Source organism: Lepisosteus oculatus, chromosome 14, assembly GCF_040954835.1.
Source record: "Lepisosteus oculatus isolate fLepOcu1 chromosome 14, fLepOcu1.hap2, whole genome shotgun sequence".
NCBI classification, from domain to species: Eukaryota; Metazoa; Chordata; class Actinopteri; order Semionotiformes; family Lepisosteidae; genus Lepisosteus; species Lepisosteus oculatus.
The window spans coordinates 5,988,332-6,011,562 of record NC_090709.1 but is presented as its reverse complement, the minus strand read 5'-3'; the positions used below and the strand labels follow the sequence as shown (position 1 = coordinate 6,011,562).

The following is a 23,231-nucleotide window of genomic DNA, read 5'->3' as shown; positions in this document are numbered from 1 at the left end:
GTGAATAGGACTGGAAATCAGGTTCCCCCTGATCTCCTGTATTTAGAGCCTGGAGTTTTAGATCCTGTGTGATGTTCAGTTAATCAGTGTGTTCTGATGAGCTCCAGCAGTCCTGTCCTCTAGATAACTCAGTGTGCTGATGTGTGACAGTGATGCTGTGCTCTGTGTGCTTTAGGAAAGCTGATGTCCTCTGTGAAAGAAGATGATGCCATCACTGTGCCCCAGAGTCCAGACACTGTGTCAGGTGAGTTATTATAAATAAGACTAAGGAGTACCCCCTGTACCAGCCCACAGTAGCCTTTGTCATTAGAAATTAGTCTCAACCTAATTTCATATCTGCAAATAAACACTACCTAGAAGAGAAAAGGTCTCTGACAGGCCAGTCTGTGTCAGAATGACAGAGCCATTCCTGACCTGCTCTTCTGTTCACAGGGAGACTCCTCTCTGATGACACACCCTCTGGGTACAGTGATGTGTTCAGCAGTGAGGAAGACCCCACTTCAGGTAAAAGGGGCTACAGCCAGGGGGCTCGGTGTGGGTTAGGTAGTTCAGGGATGGGAAAGATAACCTCCAGTAATCCATCTCTGTTGCACTGTCATCCAAGACAGGGGGGAATCAGGCATTTTGCAGTAGCGGTAGCTTCACTCTATCATGTCCTACAAGGATCAATAACAGCCAATAAAGGCTGAGTGACCTGAATTGTACAAAGTTAGATCACAAAGATCACAGTGTCACTGAAACCCACCTACTGACACACCTAGCCAATCAGGTTTAAATTGATTTAAATTGATCAGCAGCTGATTAATGATGAGGGAATGAGGTCTGGGCAGAACAAAGCTTTAGATTCCCCAAGACCAGGAATTCTGTTCTCTGACTGCAGAGAGAATTACTAGGCTCAGAAATTACTAGGTCTTCCTCACTGTGGTTTTAGAGCATTGATACTTCATAAGTATAAGTGAATTCTACACTGAATCATCAATTCTTCCAAAAAGATACAATTTAATTAAAAAAAACTATTAAACGCTTTTGAGTACAATATTGTAACATCTATTCTGTATACTATAACTGTTAGCCCACTAATAGCCATTGATATCAAAGCAAAGTACTTCTCAGATACAGTATGTTCTATTATGCTTATTGTTTGTTATGCAAATTATGATTATATCAATAAATTGTATATTGTCTGGTTAGAATACATGTGTGAGACTATATATTATTATGTTTGATTAGTTCCTAAAAGTCTACAAGTACTCTCAAAATATACTGCTATAATTTCTGATTGTTACAGAAAATTAAAATCCCCATTCACTACACTATTGTGACTATGTAAGTGTTTTAAAAAATCTAGGTACACCTGGGTTATGTCATCAATTCCAATTCCAATTACAGTACATGGCTAGGGGCTGCAAAGCAAGGAGATGTTTGCTGAGATGCTGAGGTGTGAGATTCAGAGATCAAAGCAACCATAAAGTTCTGGGTAAATGATTGTCAATCAACTGTCCAGGAACGATAGAAGGCGAGAGCTACTTCTTGCTTCTACTACTTGTTCAGATCAACTGGAAAGATCAGACTGGAGTTTAGTCTTTGACCCTCATAAAGAGAGCTTGCCTTTCTGTTGTTTTTAGAAACTTTTATTTCTTTTTTAGAGAATCCCTTAGTTAAAGAGTGCCTCTCCTGGCTAGTGGGAGCATCTTTAGAACAGGGAGATAGGTTCCCATTCATTTTGTAACAATTGGGTTCACAAATAGAGATTTTACTGTAGGTTGTAATGTCTTAGGTTTAGAAGGTTTGGTTTCTCTTTCTTTTGTATAGGTGTTCTGTAAAAGCTGAATACTTGGTAGCAGTTTGAGGATTTTCTGGGTGGTTAGGATGTAGGTGTCTAAAACACCTTGTTAGCAAATTTGTAATTGGGTGCTGTATATTTATGTTGTGTGTAATTTCGTGTGTGTAGTGTTGTTAATAACAAATATTTAACTAATTGTACTTTTTTCAATAAAGCTGTTCCAAAGAACAAATCTCTTATGTGCCTTTAACTATACCAAATGCTTGGGTATATTGTTGGCAAAATCTTTAAAAGTTGGGGGTTATGATTAATTTATTTTTTAATGTATGTACTCAGTCATTTTTGATATTCACAATTTTCATAATCCTAATATGTAACAATATTATTTCAATAACTGGCTCATTTGACAAATCATGACAAGTCTGTCTCTCTGTCAGGTGTCCTCCAGCCTGTCCCTGGAGTGGACAGGGTCATGCCCACACTGCCCTCTGAAGAAGGAGCCCCTGCCCCTGATAGGACTGACTACGATGATGTTGGGGATGACTCTCAGGGAGAGGATGGGCGCTGTGAGACTGACAGAGCTGTCTGGGAGAACCTCCTCCAGCAGGTCTAGACACAAAAGAGCTTCACCAACAGAGTCACACAGTCTTACAACAGTTCTGAGCACTGAGACTGTCTGTGACCTGAGTCCACTTCACTCCATTGCTTCCACACTGACACTCTCTGTCACCTGAGAGCTCTGACCAGTGAGTCACTGTCCTCATTGACTTTGTCTACAGGACCTGCAGTTTGTGTTTTAAAACAGGGAGACCTTAAAGTTCCCTATTCCACTCAGTCTTTTTTCTTGTACAATATGTTCCTGAAATAAAACTATTAATTGATATAGAATTCTGAATGTAAGATTTCTGATGTGCAGAAATGTATAGACATTTTCTTAACGTTTCCTTTTTAAAAATAAACTTTTTAAAACCATTTTGTCATTCATTTGTAATTTCTTAATTTTGTACAATTAAAGACTTTTAATTAAATATATAAGGAACCTTTGGCCACTCACAATGATAAAATCAACCCCAGAAGGAGAGAATGCCTAAATGTTTGTGATCAATTCATAAGTATGACTTAATCCACACAAGGAGCAAAAGGCACTGTTGACAGAGCCAGATACAACACTACCAAAGAGACAACCTGGCTGTTATTTACATTCCCTTCAAATCAAAAGGTTAAGATAGATAGATACTTTATTGATCCCATGAGAAGAAATTGAATATCTATCTAAGACTCCTTGTCCTGCCTTCAGGAGCTGCTCAATTTAATGCAGCATCCCACAGCACTGGAGACACCCCAATATTCACTTTATACTGCACCTCAAACCATAGGTATTTTATAGCACCCAGATTGACCAGTACAGAGCACTAGATACAGTAAAACATCTTCATATTTGAAAGAAATGTGAGTGTTTTGCACATTTCAAGCTACAACAAGTAAACATTTGAGGACCTAAGTCAATATCACCTGGAATGATCAATAATGACCAACATCGGCAACTTCCAAGAAAATCATTTCACTCATTGAATTTGATCTTCATACTCACCTTGCATTCTCAGCTATAATACTTCAAAATTACAGTGCAGATTTGGTGGAAAACTTCACAAATCTGTACAATTGTATTTTAATATCTTGGTATATGTACCTTCATTTTAATATACATGTAAGCATAAATGCTGTTCAGTATATTGTACTTTTGTTGTACTTTTTAAAACATTTTACCTGAGGACGCAAGGGGACTGTTATATCTTGTGATAGATGCAAGACATCTGTAAAAGAAGGTGAAATTTTAATAAAATTGGTGATTAAAAGAAAACCACAACTTGTATGATATTATCCCTCGATATCGAAGATCAATTGAAGGATTTGAAGAAACTATCAAAGAAACAACAGCAATAGCAGATGATTTGGGTTTTGAACCAATGATTACACCTCAATAATCAATTCGTCCTCAAAAAAAGAAGAGACAGGCATGTTTTGAGCCTCATAATGATCCTCTTCTGGATCCACAAGAAACGTTTTTTGGATGTACTTATAACTTCCATCGAAGAGAGATCTCATCAGTTGCATGCAATTGAAACTTTTGACTTTTTGGATGGTATTGAAAATATTTTTTAAAAATAAAATAAACAATTTTCCAAAGAAGATCTCATGAAGTATTGCCAGGATCTATTCTTAGCGTTTGGTAGTGATAACACTGCTGATATTGATGGGGTAGAAACGTACGATGCTTTGACAGGATTTCTGAAGCGAGAAGTCCTGGAACACCGCCTATAAATGAGCTAGGATTCATACCAAGAAATACTTTTTGTTTTTCACCCAGAAGGCTCCTATTGCATTACACATCTTGTGAAGATTACCAGTCTTGGTAGCTTCTGGGTGTGATTTTCCAAAACCGAAACTAATAACAAAATTATTTAAGATGCACCATGTCCAAAAATTGTAAATCGAGACTAGTATTACTACAGAAGAAAATATTTAACTGAAATATTAATAAGACAATGTAAGTATAAAAAGTAGAACAATTCAATTTATATAACTTATTTTTTATTCTTATTAGAAATGGGCTCACACACCGGAAGACACTAACGTTTATCTTTGTTAGAGTATGTGAATAACAGTTTAACCCAAAATGTTTGTAATTTGTGTAAATTGTGATTTTGTTAAAATTCAATAAATCACCTATCAACAATAAGAAATTATTAAGAAAGTAAACATTATTTTATTTAATAAACTAAAAAACATGAAGAGAGTTTACAGGTCATATCCTTCGCTTTGTCTTTTAACTTAAGCATTCAGGATCCAAGCCTCTGTGCGGATGGTTGTGTTTCTCTTGTAATATCTTGTAATCATCAAAAGTTGTTGTTTAGTCCTTTAGTCCTTCAAGAAATCCCGGGTGAGATTCAACAGGTGTCTTCTTCAATTAGTTCAAATCATTTGTTGTAGTTAACAGAACTAAATGCTTTGGAGGTACATTTAAAACAGCAGAGCAACACTGTAGCACTTCGTGTGTGACTGAACTTAATTGTGTAAACCTGGATCTCTATGAACATGAGCAAAGAGTTCTCACTCAGCAGATTTCGATGTGAGCACAGTAATATAAAGCACTTAGAGATGCCAGGGATCAAACCTGGGACCTCATACATGCAAAGCATGCACTCTACCACTGAGCTACATCACACACACATTTTCCGTACAACTCCAGTGATAAAGCTCTGTAAATATTGTAGAAGAACCTAAAGGGGTGAAACAACGCTCCAACCACAGTAATGGTAACAGGAAGGATCGTGTTCTTATTTAATGTCCTTTTGAGATGCCTTGTCGATGCACACAGGCGTTAGAGCTGAATAATGTATTTTTAGTGATGTTTGTAAAGTAAGATGGAACATGTTATTTCTATACCAGGAAGAAAGGAGCAGACTCTTAAACTTTAAGAGACAGAAATGACACCTTATCATAGCTAACATTAATTAAAACGACATCACAACAAAAGAGTCGAGCCTTGAGTGAATCAAATTAGTTTTCATTGGATGTCTGTGTCTTCATAAGTTTGTAGGTGAGAGAGAGGTTTGCGAAAATGTGCAGGTGCTTCTTAGAAGTGTGTTGGTGGAACAGGGGCCTTCCAAATAATTGAGCTGGGTTTGATTACGGCCAGTGCATCCCCAAATCTTTTCAAGATAATCTGTCATCCGGTAACATCTTTTGAAACTAGCATTCGAGGTAGGAAGCGTGTTCTTAAACACCAAAAAATCCAATAAGGAAAAAGCAGACCTCTGGACACAAGATGGCAGTGCGATATTAGAATTCCTGTGTTCTTGACGGATTCAGACTCCTTCTCAGATGTCCTTGCTCGACAACTAACTTTGTAGTTGAGGAAGAGCAGATCGGAAAATACCCACTCAACAAGTGAGTGCATTGGTTGCAAGGAGCTGTTTTTTTTTTCCTCGCAGTAATCATTATTAACCAGAAACAGCAGCACAGGAAGGTCACATTTGTGATTATGTCACTTCTCTGCTTCAGCAAGGTCAATAAAAGACTCTGAAAGTAGTAAAGCAAAACTGAACTCAAAATCATATTAGGAATTCTGAGCGATATCTCCATACAGGTAATCCAACAGAACGTTGAAATATTTGAATATCATCTCTCTGTATATTGCGCTGCTTTTAACCCAGAGTAAAACTATTGGATTGAAGGAATGCTAACCGCTGGGTTAAAATGTATAGTTGTTATTTGGAGAAATCTGTAAACTCGTGATCTTATATGTTTTAAAAGACAGCACAGGAAAAAACAGTCCTGATTATTTTCCGGAGACGGAGCACTGATGACCTATCCGAGCTAATTGATAAAACCCACCCAGTGGATACTCTAGCAGAACGTCAAAGAACATTCACCTTTGTATCCAAAGAAACCACAGGAACAACATCAGGAAGCACAATCAATTCCCCTTTTAAATCTTTCCTGTAAGGTATGCTATGTGAATTCATGAAGTTAATCCTCTGATCTCTTTTGATCATGAACAAAGTACTTCTAATGGAGCGCTATGTTCAAAGATTTAATAAGCTTTACCCCTGCCAACGATTTGGCGTGAAGACAGACAAAAGCAGCTCACCACCACAGCCAATATTAAATGTACTTGCCGGTACACTATCATGTGCACTGCCTCAAAAGTGATCTCGGCAGATGTTGTTCCCTACATAAAGCTGAACGTGCCAAAGAGAATTTCTGTTGAGAAAACAAAATATTTTTTCTGCCTTGATGTCAAGCCTGTCTTTTAGAAAGTCTATCTCTAAACACGTCCCGCAGCCTAACAAAAAGCGTTTTTGCAGGTCTTAAAACATTAACATTTGGCAGCAGTGGGATTCAAACCCACGCCCCCAGAGAGACTGGAGCCCAAACTCCAGTGCCTTAGACTGCTCGGCTACAATACTGTACCTTCCTCCATATCCATCTTCCTCACATTGCTGACTTGGACTGGGGGTCTTCAGCTCTTGTCGTCGGATCTAATGATATCATGTGGAAGTGACTGCACCTTCATCTTCCGAGATGCTTTCAATAGCACAAACGCTACTTTCACCGGCCCAAACATAGCAATAACGAAGGAGGTGGGTTTCATCCTTTGTGCTGTTTGTAGGGGCGCAACTGTCACGGACGTCCAAAAGGACTAACCGTGGGGAGCAGGAGAGCGGAAAAAGACCCATATGCGTAGCGGCGAGACGGGAAAAAGGCCCGGGCTCATAGTGCAAAGAGTTCAGGATTGCCGTATAGAAACCTATGCCCTCAGGGAGCGGACGTGGGGCGCCCTGGTGCTAGGTGGGTCTCAGGACATCCGAACATCAATGCTGAGTGAGGACAGAGTGCAAGACCCGGAAATATATAGCCCAAGGGAAAGAGAGGGACAGGAAGGACAGCAGACCCGAAACTAGGGACAGGACAGAGAAGGAGCGCCCCCTGGCTGCAGAGGGCGTGACAGCAACTCTACGGTGATCTACTGACTTGAAGAGCAAAAATCAAAATCCTCTGCTACTACTATTGCTTTTTTCATAGTTTCTTCAAATCTTTCATTTGAACGTAGATTTTGAAGGATATTGATGATAATACCACATAAATTGTGGTTTTCTTGTGATCGCCAATTTTATTCAAATACCAGCCTTTTTTACAGTTCCTTGCGTGTTTCACAAGGTATAATAGCCCCCCTCGCATCCTCAGCTAACATTTTAAAATTACAATAGATTATACAGCATGCATGTTTACATTTATATTAAAATTAAAGTAAATATACAAGAATACATACAGTGCTAACCCAATAATTCTTGTCAGGTTCTCCAACAAATCTGCGTTGTTATTTTAACATGTTTCAGCTGAGGGTGCAACAGGAGTATAAATGAATTTTCACACCAGTCATTCAAAGACCAAATTCCATGAGTGAACATTATTTTCTCAGAAGTTACCGGCATTGGACTTTGCCGGTGGTATTGAATTATGTCCACAACTGTTGTAGTAGTTCCTTCTTGAAATTCGACACGTGCAAAGCACTCGTAATATCATAGGTGTTAAAGTTCGCTGAGTCTATTCGAGTCATGGTGTGTATCCCTGCCTATCATTGGGAGACGGGTAGCTTTTTTACACTCAGATTCCAATCTTCAATGCTTTGTGGGAGAGATTACATAACTTTCATTTTCTCACATTTTCTGACGACTGTTCCAAAGGGGCACCCTGTCAATTCCGAATACTTTTCAAAAATCTGCCTGCATGTTTGATTATTGTCATTTAATTTCGAAAAAGTTCAATATTGATCATAACTAAAGAAAATAATGATCACGAACAAAAAAGGGATAAAGATGCAAGTCGATCTTGAATCACAGCTGGGTGACACGGGCTTCTGTTCTGATATGGTTGTACGAGAAACAGGAGGAATCGCCAATCTCCTATAGAACATGAGTTGAATCAGGAGTGAGACATTTCATATACTTGTGCATATGTCAACGCCTGACCTACATCGTAAAACTAACATTAAGTTGTCAGAGACATTCATTTATGTACAAACAAGAGACAGACCAAGTAATAATTCTACATTAGTTCAGGTGGGTAAACCTGAACTAACTAACTAATAAACCTATTAATAATTCTACATTAACGTGTCCTACACTGATCAGACTAATTGACATGGTCTGATTCAGAGCCTGTGCAGTTCGTGCTAATTACAACAAGGACAGTTCTGAACCCTCATCACCGACCTGAGCACAAGTTCAGCTGTTCTCCAGTTTTGTTACGCATGGTTTTTCATTGCAATTGAGTTCAGAGCTGGAGCTGATCTCCAGACAGTACAGTGTTTTGGGTAAGTTGTCGAAATTCGCATGAGGCTGAAGACAACTTACCCAAAGTGTTTTCTATAGCTTTCAGGTGGAGTTCATTTATATAAAAGAATGTAAGTGGTATAAACGCAACAAGCCAGACGGCAGGCCAACCTATAATTTTCTGACGCGAGGCCTGACACGTTATACATTATGCCACTGACCCTGCTATTGCAGTACTAAAAAAAACACAATTTCTACATTTATGTCTGTTAAAAAATCACTCTAAAAAAGACAAAGGGTTTGTGTGTCGCGCTAAAAATCCTTCGGCTGAGACGTAAAACCGAGGTTCTGACTCTCTGTGATCATTCAGGAGAATGGTGGTGGTGGAGGGGAATCCCCATTACCTGTAAATCGCATTGAGTGGAGTATCCAGAACAGCGCTATATAAGTGTAAGCAATAATGATTATTATAATGTAAAATGCAATAAAAAATAAAAAAATATCAAACTTTGATTCAAAATAGATTAATGTAAAAACTGATAAAGCTAATGCTTTTTTCAGGGCTATATCTACTTTTTTTTTAACAGCTAAGTCTGTCGCGATTGTGGAAGTTAGAGAAGGTGTACCAGCGGGTGCCTTCATATAGCGAGCGTCAGTCTCGCCCGTAGCTGCGAGAAAGTTTAAAGCGCACAAGTGATCTGTCTTTCGTCAAAGTAATTGCCGGAGCAGTAAGACGCAGAGTACCATCCAGCAGCTGTAAACGATGTTCGGGGAAGAGCTAATTCTGTTTTTAGCACAGGGAGTGAGAATGAGCTCAGTCCGGCTCCGAGCAGAATCCATCCTGGTTTGGTTACAGTGCGTCTGAGGCTCTTTGGATCGCAACGTAAAAAAAACAATTGCTCACATCGTGTGACTTCCACGACAGGAAGGAAAGATATCACTTAAAAAAATCAGAACTGAATATTTGGATCCTGGGCCTCAATTTGATCAAATTATTAAAATAATAATTATCAAAATATCAGATTGTGTTTCTGCAACATTTCGTGCACAGTACGCCATTTTAATCTAAAACAGTCACAACGAGGGCTTTACACGCAGTCTGGGGTATTTTCCCCTTTTATATTTTTGCCACTTTATATCGAACCTGTTATACTCCCAGATGTGCACAGTAGCTTGTACTTAATAAAAATGTACAATTCACCACTGGTATAAACAGATGTGTGCCGTGTTTGCCTTTGTAAGCATTTGTTTAAAAAATAAGTTCACAATACGATAAAAAAACAGAAAGCACAAACTTTATAATACAACGATACAAAATCAATACCAAATCATTATGCCAATTAAGTACCTATCCTTTGAAAACAGAGAACACCTTTATATCTACAAAAAACTTGACATTGTATGTATTTTTGAATTACAAAGCAGACAGAGTAGTCCCTTAATTCAAAGATCAGATCTTGGCCAAAACAAGACAATCAGACGTGGGCTGAATTCGGAACAGGAACCTCTACTTCGTCGTTTATTGAGCTTTTGATCGATGTCTGAATGAAACAGATTCGCTTTTTTATCTCTTTGATTAAAGTACACAAAAATTGTAAATATTGATTACAATATTGTATATAATGTATAATTCGAACTACATATTGTTCAGGTGTGAATAATTGTATATTTTAAGAATACATTTCTAAAACAAATCATTGGCTTTATTTACTAGTTTCTACACCTATAAAAATCTTTCTTTGATGTATAATAGCCCTTTAACTATATATGTATAATAGTCCTCTAAATGTATCCGTATAATAGAACTCCAACCATTTATGTATAATAAACATATAATCATAGATGTCTAATTGACGTATAACAATATACGTATATTAGAATTTAATTCTAGACCAGTTACGGAGCAAATTTACACGTCTAAGGTATGCGTTTAATAGTCGTATATTCTACATCTTTTGCCCACTGGGATGTGCCGATTTTAATTTAACAAAGCTAGATACACAGACAGTTTGTTTCTTGAAAGCGTGTTATGTAAAAAAGAGAAAAACGAAAATATATAGATGACAATCTTTCAAAGCTGAAGATTTTACTTTTGAAAAATTGACATTTTATGTATGCAGATGCATTCGCTGGTTTTAGAACTTTGCTGTGCTTCCTGAATCATTTTCAGAGTTATAAAGTGGGTGTAGAGGGAGTGATCTCTTTGTAGAGCAGTTGACAGGCTGGAGATGTTCAGACTACTCTCGTTATTTCTCAAATGTTTACATCATTTTTCTTTCACGCTAGGACGCAACTGTGTACATGGGCTTGGTTTTCGTTTCACTGATTCTCATTGAAGATTTGGGAATTAACGACGAAAGATTCAGTATGGCAGAAGGTTTGGTTCACAATGGTCTTGAAGACATGCCCATGTAGAGCAGCGTGTGATGATTTGTACTATAAAAGACCAAGTGCTCAAAGTGACGTCTGCGTTTACCATTGAAACTTTTCATCTCGGGCGCACTTTTAGAAAACAAAGATAGAGTAGTTGTGTTGTATCACCCTAAGACATCTGTTAGCAGAGTGGCGCAGCGGACCTGTGCTGGGCCTGTAACACAGAGATTGACTGATCGAAACCATCCTGAGCTATGTACATTTTATGCACGATTGATAAGCACACCATCAGTTTAATGAAGTACATTAAAACTGATTTTTATCTCGTGTGTGTGCAAGCTTCACACTTACAGTACTCTTTAATCTTTACCAATAGCAGATGCCCAAATGTATCTTTGGTTGTTCTGAGATCCTTGATAGTTTCCTCAAATCCTTCAAATGAACATCCATTTCAAAGCAATTATGTTTAATTTTATTATAATTAAGGTACATATACAAAATATCAACGCACATTTGTATAATGCTCATTTAATAATGATTGTCAAGGATTATCAAGTTCTCCAACAAATCTGTGTTCTAATTTTAAAATATTTTAGGATACAACGGGTGTATAAATGAGTTCTCCTGACAGCCAGTTGAAGATAAAATTCCACACGTGAAAATGGTTTTCTTGGACATTGACAGGTACTTAATTGTTTACTTGTAGTTCCACACGAGTAAAATAGATATTTCCTGCAAATTTCAAGAGGGCTTGCGAAGAAATCCCATCAAGCTTTAGCAGAGATTATGGTTACAGCGGAACAGTCTGAAGCTCATCCCTTAGTGGGTTTGAACCACCAGCCCTTCATTTACCAGCTCCACAGAGACACACTCCCGTTGCTTTTTGCCATTCACACGTTTGTAGTTAAAGAATTATAAAATACTGACATTTTCCTGCCAGCCGGCAGTATTTCTTCTGCACTGACCATGAATAACCAATAACTTTATTTCATCTTTCGCAGTCTGTAATCCTTAGAAAAGGAAGTGAATACTTGTATTAAGCTAAATCAAGCTGACGGAGATGCACTGCCGTTGTTTTTCTCCACTTTTCGTTGAAAGGAGAAAAATCACTGACATTTTCTTGCGGTATTTCTTCTGTCCTGATTAGCAAGACTTATATTTTATCTTTCAGAAGTTGTATGAATTTCTTGAAGTTCAGAAACAACTTGTTCCACAAAAGAAATGAACACTTGGTTCAAAGTAAATCAAGACGTATGTATCTCTCGCCGCGTGTGCTCTTATCTGTCCATCTCTCTACTTTTCTCTCACTCTGACAGTCTGTGCAGAGTTTCTGAAGGGGATGTAACACCACTTGGCAAAGAGAAAAATTATCAGAGGCAGAATAAAAAATCATTATTCTCTTCTCAGTTCTCAGATTCACAGCTCAGAGACAATCGGACAGAAGCTCCATACTTCTTTTTATCCGTCAATCCAGAACCAAAGGACATTCAGACAATCAGTGCTGTTACATGAATAATATCAGACAGAACAGCCTGGACTCAGGTCACATTTTCCCATTTTCTCCTTCCTCACAGCCACTTAGAGACAGAAGAGCTCCTGGTTCTCCTCTCTGTGAACTGGGCTCAAGACTCACTGATCTGTCAGCTGTGGACTCTGTTCCAGGTCAGAAGCAAGAAGCTTCTATTAACCCTTTCCAGGACCTCCAGCCCTTCAGTATTACTTTCTTTACTGTATGTCAGTCTCCAAACATGTTTTATAAATGTTTTATAACACACGTGAGTGTGGAATTATCTTTTTATGTAATAAACACAAGTAGTGACACTTTGGTCAGTACACTGTATATTGATTATTAGTAGCCGATGGGCCGATGGTCGTGTCTACAGTAGTGACCAGTTGACCAGTCTGTAGCTCTCAGCAGTGGGACTCAGATCACACAGAAGAAGACCTGTCTGTGTGTGATTCCACACCAGCCCAGGGAATCACCAGCTCTCATATGTCTCTCACAGGTGTCTCACAGTCTTATAAATTTACAATTAGATGAATTATTGTAACAGGTAATCAGACTACCTATGGAACTGAGAGCAGGCTGGAAATAAAACCAGGATACACATTTTAACCTCCAGGATCAGGTTCCTGATCCTCCTGGCTTCTATACTCTGATGATTCGTTTAAAACATTTAAAAGCACTTATTACAGGGACTTGTGCTCGTTCTCTACTGCTCCACACGGGTACGCCTTGTAACACATTAATCTGCGAAGTAAACTATTTTTTTCCTGTTTAATGAATTTCATTCCTTGGTTTGTCGCTCTCCTTTTACAACTGTTATGATTCGCTTCTCTTCACAGCCCGGTGTGTTGTTTTTTGGGGGGGATGTTATATCTGTAAGAAAAGCCCCCCAGGCTCCGGACAGGAGTCTTCTCCAGCGGAGACGCGCTCTGCTCTGTTACAAAGAGCGCTGTGACGTCACAGACACCAGCCTAAGCGCCTGGATCAGAGAGCAAGACCGCGGGAGGCACAGGGTGCGCACGGAGGAGAGTTATTGATCACTTATCTATCGAAAACCAATTAATTCAATTAAAAAACCGTAGAATAAACAATTAGCTTCACCGATTGGTGAGTACTGATTCTTTTTCTGGTTTTGATCCTTTTTTAAATATCTAGAAAACAGTCAAAAAAGACTGTATCGATCAATTACCGTAGTGCGTTTAATGTAAAAAATGTTCAAACTGAAATTAAACAATGATTATTCTTCTTATTATTTAGGTAACTGTATCCTAGAGCTAAAAAAAATGTATTACAAGTTGATAAATGTATGTAAGTAACAGTTTACATGTATTTTTTCCCGTGTTTATAAATCATAAGTATGGTAACCACGGGGACAGGCGCCATGTCACTGTGCGCGTCTAGGTGTATCGCGTTCGTCACAAAGAGCGATGTGACATCATGGGTAGCAACAAATACTAATACTAGTGTATTCATATTAATATTAATGAGAGTACAACTGGTTGTTTTAATGCTAGTGTTCATGTGAGTATTAATGATGATAGCGCTACTGATAGTTTTAGTTTTAATGTTCATATTCATGTTAATATTAAATATAATTATAGTGTTACTGTTAGAGAATTAACAGTAGTAGTAGTAGTTTTAATACTACTGTTATTCTAGCATTACTGTTATTCTCTTTGGGGGAATTAAAAGCACACGTGGCGAGTGACCTCTTGGTGCAACGGTAGCGTGTCTGACTCTGGATCAGAAGGTTGCGTATTCAAATCATGTTGAGGTCAGCTGATGTGTTTGCAGGTGCTGCTAGTGCTGAACCTGGAAATTACACCATGCAGTTGGGTTTTAGCTGTACACCACATAAGTAATCTGAACGAAATAACAGCGCAGTACAGAACTACCAGTCAGGAGCTTATGCAGCGAATCATCTTGAACACGGCAAGAGAAAAGGCATACTGCACATCCGCGAAACATCACATCCGACTTTAGAGACAGTGACATCAGAGAATGGAAGTTTCAAACCGCTTTTCTGTTACAGGTTCAAGCAAACCTGAATGTTAGGGAGTGTTTGATCACTTTTGTATGAAAAAGTGTCTGAAGCCTGTAATTATAATTTGCCCTTCTTTTAATTGTGGTTGAAATCCACTCCCATGTACCAAGACCTTACAGTATATTCATGTTTACTTAAATGACTAACTATTGGACTATTGGACATTAGTTGGTGTTTTTTTTTTGTAACGATTTGCTATTTCATGCAGGAAAGAAAGGAACCCAGACCCAACGTTTGCTTTCAGGTGGGCTTCATTTACATAACAGACATCTATTTCTGAGGAGCCTGATTTGAATCACACAACCCCGGTAGAAGTCGAATCGACAATCTTATAAACCGAAATCAGACGCGTTATCCATTAAACCACTAGCCCGTCACGTAAATTAATTGCACCATGGTGAGTTCAGTGCCGCTACTAGTAATACCCCACCCCCATCTTAAATTTCTAAGTGAGAAACGTGTTTTCTACATTTTTTTTATAGTTTTAAAAAATCATCACTTTTAAGCAGACAAAGCCTTTATGTGTCGCTCTGAATTTCTAATTGATTTAGAATTCCAAGACAAAAGCGTTTCGTTCCACAGCGGCGTGAAATGATCACGTCTTTCACTCTACTTCTCTCTAGTAGTAAAGCAGATCTTGCTTGGTGAGCATTTGCTCCGGTAAATTAGGTCACTTTTCATGTTAACTCACTTCTTCTAAACACAACATTTCCCGGTGCATGTTTTCTCCATGAAAAAAAGACATGTGCATGTGCATGTTTTCCCTTACATGATTTCTCGTTTTGTTTCATCAAAGTGTACAGAAAGAAGAAAGAAAGGAAAAGTGTCGTTAATGAACTCTGTCCCCCTTGGGAGATGTCAAGCGCATTGGACATGAAAAGTGCCCAATAAAAGCCATTTCTCTTCATTTCTCTTACGGTCAGGGCTCCTGTTCCGTGTAAAGGAGGCAGCTTGCTCAGCCGGCAGACTCAGGGCTTCGTGAACGCAGATGGCTCAGAGCGGTGTGTCCAAGCGGCTATAAAAGAGGAGAATTCTGCCGGCACCGTAGCTGAGTCGGTTTAAGTACCTGTCTCGTTAACTGGAGATCCGGGCTCCACATCCCAGCTGTGCCTTTCTTCCTGTCTTTTTGTGCAGAAACTACCATCTTGGACAACCGCATAGGGCTTGATTTAGTTTAAAGCATGAATGCATTTCCTTTCTGCAACAACTTGTTTTTCAAGAAATTCATACAGCTTGTGAAAAATGAAATGTAATTCTTGGCTATCAGAGCAGTAGGAATATTGCCGACTGGCAAGAAAATGCAAGCAATGTTTATTTCTTGACCGGAAAGGTGTGAATGGAGAAAAGCCTCTCTCATCAGTCTCTGTGGCGCAATCGGCGAGCGCGTTCGGCTGTTAACTGAAAGGTTGGTGGTTCAAACCCACCCAGGGACGATCTTCTTATTATTGTCAATGTAAACACTGTCTCCGCTGAAGCCGAAACCTTAACCCTCTTTATATTTGCAGAAAATGCGAGTCTTTTGCCCGTGTCCAACAACAACACTTGAGACCGGGGAAGTCCAATAGTGATCAACACCGCAACTCCCCAGAAATCCATATTCACCCTTGGAAAAGTATCTTTGAATGGCTGGCGGGAGATATCATTTATACTCCTGTTGCGTCCTCTGCTAAAAGAGTTTAGAAATACAACGCAGATTTGTTTGAGAATTTGACAAGCACTGTTACAGTACGTTAGCACTGTGAAGTTGGATGTTGATATTTTGATATATTTACCTTAATTTTAACATAAATGTAAACATACATGCTGTACAATCTATGCTGTACAATCAAACACAGGTATATTTTGAGTCTCATGCTGATCGTCCTGTGGATCCCAAAGAAAATGTTAAAGCTGATACATTTTCGATTGGAATTTGCATTTAGCTACAACGTCCCTGGATAAGAGATTTTATTAGGTGCGTGCAATCGGTATCTTTTACTTTATGTATGATAGTGGAAATAGTTTTAAAAATGTTTTCTAAAGAAGATTGTATTGCCAGGACCTGCCTTTAGCGCTCAGTAGCGATGACGCTGTTGATATAGATGGAGAAGAAATGTAAGATGAATTGATGATCTAAGCTAAAATAGCCCTAACACGCCTCCTGTAACAGTGTTTGTATTCATAGCAAGTAATATATTTTTTCAAACCCGAACGTTGCTTTTGCATTAAGTGTTATGTAACCATTAGCGGTTTCGGTAGCTTCTGAAGAGCGCACTTTTCCAAACTGAAGCCTATAAGAACATTATTCAAGACACACCATGGCCCAGAATCGTGCATCGGGACAAAGATTAACATCCATTGAAAGTACTCCCGAATAAAAGATTTGACCGAAAAATTAAAAGAGTAGGCAAGTATTAAAACAAAACCATAACTTCTTGACTTCCAATCTCTTTCCTGGTTCAGGCCATGTAAAATGACATATTCAGTGGACTCATGCCGAGGTTGTGAGTTTAAGCCTCACCTGGAGCAGCCTGGTTTTCTGTCTTGACAGGTAAACAGTGTTTTGTGTTATTTGCTAAATGGAGAGAGGATTCTGTGTTAATTGTGCTCCTCCTGGGAGAGGTCAAGATGAGAAGTTCACCAGGCTGGTGGTAAATATCCTGTCCAGGAATATCGGGGCTGTAGGGGGTCAGATCTATAGATGTAGTAAACACATTAGTGGAGACGGTGTGTCTGCTCTCCGTGAGAGAGCCGGGCGGGAAGAATAATCTGTGGTCTGGGAAGAAGAGACCCTCGTTGGAAGAGCGGCGCTCCTCACAGGAGAGAATGAAAACAATCTTTTTCAGGGACGCTGATTTTTCTCTTTGGGTGAATTAAAAGCACTTGTCGCAAGTGACCTCGTGGCGCAACGGTAGCGCGTCTGACTCCAGATCAGAAGGTTGCGTGTTCAAATCACGTCGAGGTCAGCTGATGTGTTTGCAGGTGCTGCTGGTGCCGAACCCGGAATTTACACCATGCAGTCGGGTTTTAGCTGTACACCACCTAGGTAATCCGAATGAAGTAACAGAACAGTACAGAGCACCCAGTCAGGATCTTATGCAGCGTTTCATCTTGAACACGACAAGAGAAAAGGCACACTGCACATCCGCGAAACATCACATCCGACTTTAGAGACAGTGACATCAGAGAATGGAAGTTTCAAACCGCTTTTCTGTTAGAGGTTCAAGCAAACCTGAAAGTTAGGGAGTGTTTGGTCACTTTTGTATGAAAAAGTGTCTGAAGCCTGTAATTATAATTTGCCCTTCTTTTAATTGTGGTTGAAATCCACTCCCATGTACCAAGACCTTACAGTATATTCATGTTTACTTAAATGACTAACTATTGGACTATTGGACATTAGTTGGTGTTTTTTTTGTTGTAACGAAAGGAACCCAGACCCAACGTTTGCTTTCAGGTGGGGTTCATTTACATAACAGACATCTATTTCTGAGGAGCCTGATTTGAATCACACAACCCCGGTAGAAGTCGAATCGACAATCTTATAAACCGAAATCAGACGCGTTATCCATTAAACCACTAGCCCGTCACGTAAATTAATTGCACCATGGTGAGTTCAGTGCCGCTACTAGTAATACCCCACCCCCATCTTAAATTTCTAAGTGAGAAACGTGTTTTCTACATTTTTTTTTAGTTTTAAAAAAACATCACTTTTAAGCAGACAAAGCCTTTATGTGTCGCTCTGAATTTCTAATTGATTTAGAATTCCAAGACAAAAGCGTTTCGTTCCACAGCGGCGTGAAATGATCACGTCTTTCACTCTACTTCTCTCTAGTAGTAAAGCAGATCTTGCTTGGTGAGCATTCGCTCCGGTAAATTAGGTCACTTTTCATGTTAACTCACTTCTTCTAAACACAACATTTCCCGGTGCATGTTTTCTCCATGAAAAAAAGACATGTGCATGTGCATGTTTTCCCTTACATGTTTTCCCTTACATGATTTCTCGTTTTGTTTCATCAAAGTGTACAGAAAGAAGAAAGAAAGGAAAAGTGTCGTTAATGAACTCTGTCCCCCTTGGGAGATGTCAAGCGCATTGGACATGAAAAGTGCCCAATAAAAGCCATTTCTCTTAATTTCTCTTACGGTCAGGGCTCCTGTTCCGTGTAAAGGAGGCAGCTTGCTCAGCCGGCAGACTCAGGGCTTCGTGAACGCAGATGGCTCAGAGCGGTGTGTCCAAGCGGCTATAAAAGAGGAGAATTCTGCCGGCACCGTAGCTGAGTCGGTTTAAGTACCTGTCTCGTTAACTGGAGATCCGGGCTCCACATCCCAGCTGTGCCTTTCTTCCTGTCTTTTTGTGCAGAAACTACCATCTTGGACAACCGCATAGGGCTTGATTTAGTTTAAAGCATGAATGCATTTCCTTTCTGCAACAACTTGTTTTTCAAGAAATTCATACAGCTTGTGAAAAATGAAATGTAATTCTTGGCTATCAGAGCAGTAGGAATATTGCCGACTGGCAAGAAAATGCAAGCAATGTTTATTTCTTGACCGGAAAGGTGTGAATGGAGAAAAGCCTCTCTCATCAGTCTCTGTGGCGCAATCGGCGAGCGCGTTCGGCTGTTAACTGAAAGGTTGGTGGTTCAAACCCACCCAGGGACGATCTTCTTATTATTGTCAATGTAAACACTGTCTCCGCTGAAGCCGAAACCTTAACCCTCTTTATATTTGCAGAAAATGCGAGTCTTTTGCCCGTGTCCAACAACAACACTTGAGACCGGGGAAGTCCAATAGTGATCAACACCGCAACTCCCCAGAAATCCATATTCACCCTTGGAAAAGTATCTTTGAATGGCTGGCGGGAGATATCATTTATACTCCTGTTGCGTCCTCTGCTAAAAGAGTTTAGAAATACAACGCAGATTTGTTTGAGAATTTGACAAGCACTGTTACAGTACGTTAGCACTGTGAAGTTGGATGTTGATATTTTGATATATTTACCTTAATTTTAACATAAATGTAAACATACATGCTGTACAATCTATGCTGTACAATCAAACACAGGTATATTTTGAGTCTCATGCTGATCGTCCTGTGGATCCCAAAGAAAATGTTAAAGCTGATACATTTTCGATTGGAATTTGCATTTAGCTACAACGTCCCTGGATAAGAGATTTTATTAGGTGCGTGCAATCGGTATCTTTTACTTTATGTATGATAGTGGAAATAGTTTTAAAAATGTTTTCTAAAGAAGATTGTATTGCCAGGACCTGCCTTTAGCGCTCAGTAGCGATGACGCTGTTGATATAGATGGAGAAGAAATGTAAGATGAATTGATGATCTAAGCTAAAATAGCCCTAACACGCCTCCTGTAACAGTGTTTGTATTCATAGCAAGTAATATATTTTTTCAAACCCGAACGTTGCTTTTGCATTAAGTGTTATGTAACCATTAGCGGTTTCGGTAGCTTCTGAAGAGCGCACTTTTCCAAACTGAAGCCTATAAGAACATTATTCAAGACACACCATGGCCCAGAATCGTGCATCGGGACAAAGATTAACATCCATTGAAAGTACTCCCGAATAAAAGATTTGACCGAAAAATTAAAAGAGTAGGCAAGTATTAAAACAAAACCATAACTTCTTGACTTCCAATCTCTTTTCTGGTTCAGGCCATGTAAAATGACATATTCAGTGGACTCATGCCGAGGTTGTGAGTTTAAGCCTCACCTGGAGCAGCCTGGTTTTCTGTCTTGACAGGTAAACAGTGTTTTGTGTTATTTGCTAAATGGAGAGAGGATTCTGTGTTAATTGTGCTCCTCCTGGGAGAGGTCAAGATGAGAAGTTCACCAGGCTGGTGGTAAATATCCTGTCCAGGAATATCGGGGCTGTAGGGGGTCAGATCTATAGATGTAGTAAACACATTAGTGGAGACGGTGTGTCTGCTCTCCGTGAGAGAGCCGGGCGGGAAGAATAATCTGTGGTCTGGGAAGAAGAGACCCTCGTTGGAAGAGCGGCGCTCCTCACAGGAGAGAATGAAAACAATCTTTTTCAGGGACGCTGATTTTTCTCTTTGGGTGAATTAAAAGCACTTGTCGCAAGTGACCTCGTGGCGCAACGGTAGCGCGTCTGACTCCAGATCAGAAGGTTGCGTGTTCAAATCACGTCGAGGTCAGCTGATGTGTTTGCAGGTGCTGCTGGTGCCGAACCCGGAATTTACACCATGCAGTCGGGTTTTAGCTGTACACCACCTAGGTAATCCGAATGAAGTAACAGAACAGTACAGAGCACCCAGTCAGGATCTTATGCAGCATTTCATCTTGAACACGACAAGAGAAAAGGCACACTGCACATCCGCGAAACATCACATCCGACTTTAGAGACAGTGACATCAGAGAATGGAAGTTTCAAACCGCTTTTCTGTTAGAGGTTCAAGCAAACCTGAAAGTTAGGGAGTGTTTGGTCACTTTTGTATGAAAAAGTGTCTGAAGCCTGTAATTATAATTTGCCCTTCTTTTAATTGTGGTTGAAATCCACTCCCATGTACCAAGACCTTACAGTATATTCATGTTTACTTAAATGACTAACTATTGGACTATTGGACATTAGTTGGTGTTTTTTTTGTTGTAACGAAAGGAACCCAGACCCAACGTTTGCTTTCAGGTGGGGTTCATTTACATAACAGACATCTATTTCTGAGGAGCCTGATTTGAATCACACAACCCCGGTAGAAGTCGAATCGACAATCTTATAAACCGAAATCAGACGCGTTATCCATTAAACCACTAGCCCGTCACGTAAATTAATTGCACCATGGTGAGTTCAGTGCCGCTACTAGTAATACCCCACCCCCATCTTAAATTTCTAAGTGAGAAACGTGTTTTCTACATTTTTTTTTAGTTTTAAAAAAACATCACTTTTAAGCAGACAAAGCCTTTATGTGTCGCTCTGAATTTCTAATTGATTTAGAATTCCAAGACAAAAGCGTTTCGTTCCACAGCGGCGTGAAATGATCACGTCTTTCACTCTACTTCACTCTAGTAGTAAAGCAGATCTTGCTTGGTGAGCATTCGCTCCGGTAAATTAGGTCACTTTTCATGTTAACTCACTTCTTCTAAACACAACATTTCCCGGTGCATGTTTTCTCCATGAAAAAAAGACATGTGCATGTGCATGTTTTCCCTTACATGTTTTCCCTTACATGATTTCTCGTTTTGTTTCATCAAAGTGTACAGAAAGAAGAAAGAAAGGAAAAGTGTCGTTAATGAACTCTGTCCCCCTTGGGAGATGTCAAGCGCATTGGACATGAAAAGTGCCCAATAAAAGCCATTTCTCTTAATTTCTCTTACGGTCAGGGCTCCTGTTCCGTGTAAAGGAGGCAGCTTGCTCAGCCGGCAGACTCAGGGCTTCGTGAACGCAGATGGCTCAGAGCGGTGTGTCCAAGCGGCTATAAAAGAGGAGAATTCTGCCGGCACCGTAGCTGAGTCGGTTTAAGTACCTGTCTCGTTAACTGGAGATCCGGGCTCCACATCCCAGCTGTGCCTTTCTTCCTGTCTTTTTGTGCAGAAACTACCATCTTGGACAACCGCATAGGGCTTGATTTAGTTTAAAGCATGAATGCATTTCCTTTCTGCAACAACTTGTTTTTCAAGAAATTCATACAGCTTGTGAAAAATGAAATGTAATTCTTGGCTATCAGAGCAGTAGGAATATTGCCGACTGGCAAGAAAATGCAAGCAATGTTTATTTCTTGACCGGAAAGGTGTGAATGGAGAAAAGCCTCTCTCATCAGTCTCTGTGGCGCAATCGGCGAGCGCGTTCGGCTGTTAACTGAAAGGTTGGTGGTTCAAACCCACCCAGGGACGATCTTCTTATTATTGTCAATGTAAACACTGTCTCCGCTGAAGCCGAAACCTTAACCCTCTTTATATTTGCAGAAAATGCGAGTCTTTTGCCCGTGTCCAACAACAACACTTGAGACCGGGGAAGTCCAATAGTGATCAACACCGCAACTCCCCAGAAATCCATATTCACCCTTGGAAAAGTATCTTTGAATGGCTGGCGGGAGATATCATTTATACTCCTGTTGCGTCCTCTGCTAAAAGAGTTTAGAAATACAACGCAGATTTGTTTGAGAATTTGACAAGCACTGTTACAGTACGTTAGCACTGTGAAGTTGGATGTTGATATTTTGATATATTTACCTTAATTTTAACATAAATGTAAACATACATGCTGTACAATCTATGCTGTACAATCAAACACAGGTATATTTTGAGACTCATGCTGATCGTCCTGTGGATCCCAAAGAAAATGTTAAAGCTGATACATTTTCGATTGGAATTTGCATTTAGCTACAACGTCCCTGGATAAGAGATTTTATTAGGTGCGTGCAATCGGTATCTTTTACTTTATGTATGATAGTGGAAATAGTTTTAAAAATGTTTTCTAAAGAAGATTGTATTGCCAGGACCTGCCTTTAGCGCTCAGTAGCGATGACGCTGTTGATATAGATGGAGAAGAAATGTAAGATGAATTGATGATCTAAGCTAAAATAGCCCTAACACGCCTCCTGTAACAGTGTTTGTATTCATAGCAAGTAATATATTTTTTCAAACCCGAACGTTGCTTTTGCATTAAGTGTTATGTAACCATTAGCGGTTTCGGTAGCTTCTGAAGAGCGCACTTTTCCAAACTGAAGCCTATAAGAACA

General features: G+C 39.5%; 6 non-coding genes across 6 annotated transcripts; 5 read left to right on the top strand and 1 right to left on the bottom strand.

The window, feature by feature from the left end:
• Positions 1–4,936: 4,936 nt before the first annotated feature.
• trnaa-ugc (transfer RNA alanine (anticodon UGC)) lies at positions 4,937–5,009 on the bottom strand. Its single transcript has one exon. It is a non-coding gene; the product is annotated as a tRNA-Ala (tRNA).
• A 10,896-nt stretch (positions 5,010–15,905) lies between these two features.
• On the top strand, positions 15,906–15,979 carry trnan-guu (transfer RNA asparagine (anticodon GUU)). Its single transcript has one exon. It is a non-coding gene; the product is annotated as a tRNA-Asn (tRNA).
• A 1,440-nt stretch (positions 15,980–17,419) lies between these two features.
• On the top strand, positions 17,420–17,491 carry trnaw-cca (transfer RNA tryptophan (anticodon CCA)). The gene has a single exon. It is a non-coding gene; the product is annotated as a tRNA-Trp (tRNA).
• A 1,616-nt stretch (positions 17,492–19,107) lies between these two features.
• Positions 19,108–19,181, top strand: trnan-guu (transfer RNA asparagine (anticodon GUU)). The gene has a single exon. It is a non-coding gene; the product is annotated as a tRNA-Asn (tRNA).
• Positions 19,182–20,621: 1,440 nt separating this feature from the next.
• On the top strand, positions 20,622–20,693 carry trnaw-cca (transfer RNA tryptophan (anticodon CCA)). The gene has a single exon. It is a non-coding gene; the product is annotated as a tRNA-Trp (tRNA).
• Positions 20,694–22,309: 1,616 nt separating this feature from the next.
• On the top strand, positions 22,310–22,383 carry trnan-guu (transfer RNA asparagine (anticodon GUU)). The gene has a single exon. It is a non-coding gene; the product is annotated as a tRNA-Asn (tRNA).
• The last annotated feature ends 848 nt before the right edge of the window (positions 22,384–23,231 follow it).